We start from the raw sequence: 6,099 nt of genomic DNA, 5'->3' as shown, positions 1-6,099 counted from the left end.
TGAACCACGAAATTGTGACCTGAGCTGAAGCTGGACACTTAACGGACTGAGCCACACAGGCGCCCCAGAAAAAAAAATTTTTAAATACATCTGTTGATCCTCTAGATCTCATTATCCAGTAGAGTTTTTGTTTTACCAAACTAACTCTGAGATTTTATATTTCCTGAGATCTGGGATGCCTGAAAACATCTACATACAGTGTTATACATGAAATAAATACAGCCAAGAATGAATTTGTTCCATCACAATTTTTAGTCTATGTATTTTTAAATGCAAACCATTTGTGTGTGTGTGTGTGTGTGTGTATGTGTGTGTGTGTGTGTGTGGTTTGCATTTAAAAAATAAGAATCTTACATCAAATATTTTCCAAACTGGTTCTGCTAGCCTATTATTCTGTTTAATTCAATAGCCCCATCTTTTTTGGTATCACGGAGTTTAGGCCGAAGATTTTCCACATTCAGAATTAAAAATTATATTGAACCAATTTTTTTCATTTGGATTTTTAGGATATACATGAAATGAGAATAACAGGAGAGAAAATGGGAGACTTGAGAAGAAGGAACAAAAAGTACAGCTTAGTTCTGAGCCACCAACAGTGAGTTATGGAACTTGTATCCAGTTTACAGTGCGACTTTCCATAAGGAGTTTAGGCCTTGACTCTTCTGACAGAACATTTGAAAACACTTTGTATGTTTTCAAGCAGAAACGAAGGCTTATAATGGGAACTGGTTCAAGAGGAATGAATGTGGTTTTGGCAATACTGACAGAACTCGCTCTTGGTTAAAATGTGCATCACCCCGGCTGACCTCCAGAACAGCTTCAGTGGCTCGTGTGTGCTGGTCTTGTTCCAGCCTTTTCCAGGCTTCTCTCTGAGACTTTATCCGTTCTGTGCATTCATCTCAGGATTTGTCTCATTGGCAGCACGCTACCCACCCACGAGGCATGTGGGTTTGTCATGTAGCTAAATGCCCAGGGAGATAGAAATACAAATTCATGTCTACAAGTAGAGGCAGTAGGTCTACTTCGAGTAAATATTCAGTACTATAGGTAGAGTCCTTTCAGTAGAAACTTGTAGATGTGTAAATATAAAGTGGTGAGACATTTATTGAATTAAGGGAAGGGTGAATAGGATCGCTTGAGGTTCAAACTAGGCTGTGCCTTAATTACCCTTAGGGGTACCAAGTTGGCTTCTCATCACTTGTGCTCCCCACAGCAAATCGTAGTCAAAGATCATCCATCACACCATCTCTGAGACTTTAATCCTCTGTATTCTCCTATACTGCAGCAGGTAGGACTTTAGAGTTTACAAAGAAAAAAGTAGCTTTACCCAAAATAGGGATTTCATGATAAAGATAAAGGGCAAATTTAGAAAAATTTTTGTGCTGCTGTGTCTCAAAGAGATTGATGCCAGCAGTAAGAAACTGAATGGTCTGTTTCTTTATCTCTCTTCCTGCTAGCATTTCTGTCTCTCTGTCTCTCTCTTCCAGATGGATGTGCTCTGTTTAAATTATTCAAATCCATATGAAAGGATTACCTTCTCTATAAAGTTGGGATGATAATACATGATGAAGGAAAATATGATTCTGATAATACGGCTGCTGCTGATATGAAGTACCTACTATCTGTGCTTAAAAACAAGGGTTATACCTATCCAATATGATTGTTGTAAATACCAGACAAAATCATACATGGAGAAATTTAGCCGATTTCCTGACCCACAGTGATTTAAAAGTCAAGTATGGTCCCACCACAAAGGGCTTTGTATTCTGTGTCAACAGTGATATTAACTAGCATTCACTAAACACTTACTGTGTGCCGGGCAATTTTTGAATGGCTTTAGGTAAATTATCTTCTCGAATACTCTGAACTGTATGACTTGGGTGCTATCATTATCCCATTTTCCAGATGAGGAAATGAAAATAACAGAAACGTGAGTAAGTAGGTAGTAGAATGTGGAATGGGAGCTCATCAGTCTGACTCAGGAGTCTGTGCTCTTCACCTCTATATTACACTGACCCTCAGGGTGAATTTTAACCCAAAGACAGTGGTGATTTTGTAAGGATGTTAACCAATGAAATTTTAGAAACAATTTGAGACAGGCTTGGTTTTTATAAAGATCAGTTAGATGATAAAATTGAGAACACTTAAAGATATAAAGGTTAGCTTTCAGCATTGCTAGTAAAATTAAGACTAAAAATAATTCTGTGCAAAGAAATTGGAAATATATGTGACTCAAAATAACCCAGATGATTCTATCCCAGCCTTGATGATTTTAAAGGGTTCAGAACAAGGTTACCCTACATGTTGGCTTTTCAGAGAGCCTTAGTTCTCCCTTTTTTCTCTTGTGAGGCAAAATCTAGCTTAATGGCAGGACTAAGGACTTTTGAATTACTGACAGCATGCTAAGCCTTGAGATAAAACAGCCTCGGATTCATGAAGAGATCAGTCAGATATTCAGCATTTCCAGGATCAGACTGAGCGTGAGCTCCAGAGGGATACATGAGGCATGAGTTTAAATATCTCTGCAGCACAGGCATGCAAAGCAAAGGAAATATCTATGTGTTGCAAATTCTATGCCCTAACAATTGCAACTCAAAGAAAGCCTAATGGACTCAAAATGTTTCATCTTCATATCTGGTACAGTCCCAATTTCTATTTGTAAATTGATGAAAACCAGATTTCTCTCAGCAATTGGCCTTCATTTCTCAATTTCTCTCTTCTTTCTCTCTCCCTCCTACACACATCCCCACATAAACACATATGTATACATGCATACATATATAAATACATATACACACATAGGCCTGCATACTTTAGTGATTACTTTTCTTCTGGTATATTGTGTTTAAACAACTTCAGTTCCAGACAACAGGGATATTCTTTTGTTCCTTTTCATTTAATTCAGGATGCTCTTTGGTTCCTTGAGAACCAAAACAAAAATGTATTTATTATGTTTTAAAATAATGTATTTTTATGTTTTAGATTCCCTCAAAGTTGGCTCAGCGTCTGCCTCTATCTGTAATATAAGTAAAAGACTCAGGGCAACAAGAAATAGCTTTTTTATTTCTTATAACCCAGGTCTGTTTCATGATATTTTAGTCCATCTTTGCTTTTATAGGACATGAGGTCTTGCTATTTCTGGTTACAAAAAGAAAGAAGTCCATTTTTTCCCTCCTTGGCAACCAGCCTATTTTTCAGAGGTGAGGCTGTTGACCTAGATATTCTGCAATGATCTGGTCACTTCCCCTGACTGTACTTCAAGATGTTATTATATGGAATATTACTCCATTATATAACCCATGGATGACCTCTAAATATATCCTAATCCTTCCCATTCCAGAATATCTGTGCAGTTATCACAGACAATATGATGTTTACATAACAATTATTCTCCACAGATTCACTCAAGACCCATAAATAAAGCATGACTAAGTAAGGTACTTTATGTGTCCCATGATGTATGGATCTGTCTGGAAAAGGTAGAGAGCTTTATGACCCACAACAAAGAAACTACATGGATACTAACATTTTTGTTCTTTATTAGATTTTGTAATCATATTAAGAATAGTTATCCCAGTACTACCCAAAGCTACACATTCAATGCAATCCCAACCAAAATTGCACCAGCATTCATCTCGAAACTAGAACAAGCAATCCTAAAATTCATATGGAACCACAAAAGGCCCTGAATAGCCAAAGGAATTTTGAAGAAGAACCAAAGCAGGAGGCATCACAATCCCAGACTTTAGCCTCTACTACAAAGCTGTCATCATCAAGACAGCATGGTATTGGCACAAAAACAGACACATAGACCAATGGAATAGAATAGAAACCCCAGAACTAGACCCACAAACGTATGGCCAACTCATCTTTGACAAAGCAGGAAAGAACATCCAATGGAAAAAAGACAGCCTCTTTAACAAATGGTGCTGGGAGAACTGGACAGCAACATGCAGAAGGTTGAAACTAGACCACTTTCTCACACCATTCACAAAAATAAACTCAAAATGGATAAAGGACCTGAATGTGAGACAGGAAACCATCAAAACCTTAGAGGAGAAAGCAGGAAAAGACCTCTCTGACCTCAGCCATAGCAATCTCTTACTCGACGCATCCCCAAAGGCAAGGGAATTAAAAGCAAAAGTGAATTACTGGGACCTTATGAAGATAAAAAGCTTCTGCACAGCAAAGGAAACAACCAACAAAACTAAAAGGCAACCAACGGAATGGGAAAAGATATTCGCAAATGACATATCGGACAAAGGGCTAGTATCCAAAATCTATAAAGAGCTCACCAAACTCCACACCCGAAAAACAAATAACCCAGTGAAGAAATGGGCAGAAAACATGAATAGACACTTCTCTAAAGAAGACATCCAGATGGCCAACAGGCACATGAAAAGATGTTCAGCGTCGCTCCTTATCAGGGAAATACAAATCAAAACCACACTCAGGTATCACCTCACGCCAGTCAGAGTGGCCAAAATGAACAAATCAGGAGACTATAGATGCTGGAGAGGATGTGGAGAAACGGGAACCCTCTTGCACTGTTGGTGGGAATGCAAATTGGTGCAGCCGCTCCGGAAAGCAGTGTGGAGGTTCCTCAGAAAATTAAAAATAGACCTACCCTATGACCCAGCAATAGCACTGCTAGGAATTTATCCAAGGGATACAGGAGTACTGATGCCTAGGGGCACTTGTACCCCAATGTTCATAGCAGCACTCTCAACAATAGCCAAATTATGGAAAGAGCCTAAATGTCCATCAACTGATGAATGGATAAAGAAATTGTGGTTTATATACACAATGGAATATTACGTGGCAATGAGAAAAAATGAAATATGGCCTTTTGTAGCAACGTGGATGGAACTGGAGAGTGTGATGCTAAGTGAAATAAGTCATACAGAGAAAGACAGATACCATATGGTTTCACTCTTATGTGGATCCTGAGAAACTTAACAGGAACCCATGGGGGAGGGGAAGGAAAAAAAAAAAAAAAAGAGGTTAGAGTGGGAGAGAGCCAAAGCATAAGAGACTCTTAAAAACTGAGAACAAACTGAGGGTTGATGGGGGGTGGGAGGGGGGAGAGGGTGGGGGATGCGTATTGAGGAGGGCACCTTTTGGGATGAGCACTGGGTGTTGTATGGAAACCAATTTGTCAATAAATTTCATAAAAAAAAAAAAGAATAGTTATCCCAGAATCCCAGAGTATCTCTGATTATCATAAAGGCCTTCCTTGTAGAAGGTTTCTTCCTTCTTTGCCCTGATTTGCTACTATCTAGCACAACAGAAGGATTATTTTTCCTCCTCATCTATGTATCTACATACATGACATGAAGGAGCGCATTTCTTTTTAGAGTTTACTGTATTGATTCTCTCTAAAACAATATCTGGATTTAAGCACAGATGCAACTGAACAATAACTTAAAGATGTATAAATAGTAGATGGGACTACTCATATTATTCAACTAGCAAGTATTTTTTGAGCAGCAATCGTGTGCCAGCAATTATGGTAAGCATGGAAAATGCATCATCTGAGTTCTCCATTTCCTTAGGATAGAGAAAGTGAGAGGACGTGCTGCTTCCACTCTACTAATGAGAACGAACTGGTTAATACACAAAACCATTAAGGATTTTTAGTCTCTTAGAGAACTGACGACATCAGGTAACCTAGTGAACTGAAATGCAAAAGGTGACAAGCCTCTCTGATGAGACAGCATATCCTCCTTTGGCAGAGCAGTGAGTGGAGGATGTTGCTATAGATGTGGGTAAAAATAAAGTAGATGGAATTTTAATTAATTTTCAAAGGCTGAGGCACAAAGATCTCTGCATCCCTTCACCAACTCTTTTCTTGAGCCTTCCCTGAGTGCTCACAAAAAACACTGGGGACAGAGGACATAAAAGGGACTCTCTCTGGGGTGCAAGATACATGGCTGTCTAGGTGATGGCGAAGAAAGGTACCTGGGAGGAGCCGTCTGCATCCCAGGCACGAATCGTGGAAGACCACAGACATCACTGAAGGAAGGGCAGGAATGCTATAAGAAATGACTCTTCCTGAGAAGCAGGCATGGGGCCCGCCAATTGTGCAGGAGAAGCGCA

The sequence above is a fragment of the Felis catus genome, chromosome D1, assembly GCF_018350175.1.
Source record: "Felis catus isolate Fca126 chromosome D1, F.catus_Fca126_mat1.0, whole genome shotgun sequence".
NCBI classification, from domain to species: Eukaryota; Metazoa; Chordata; class Mammalia; order Carnivora; family Felidae; genus Felis; species Felis catus.
The sequence above is the reverse complement of the archived record's forward strand: the minus strand, read 5'-3'. Positions refer to the sequence as shown.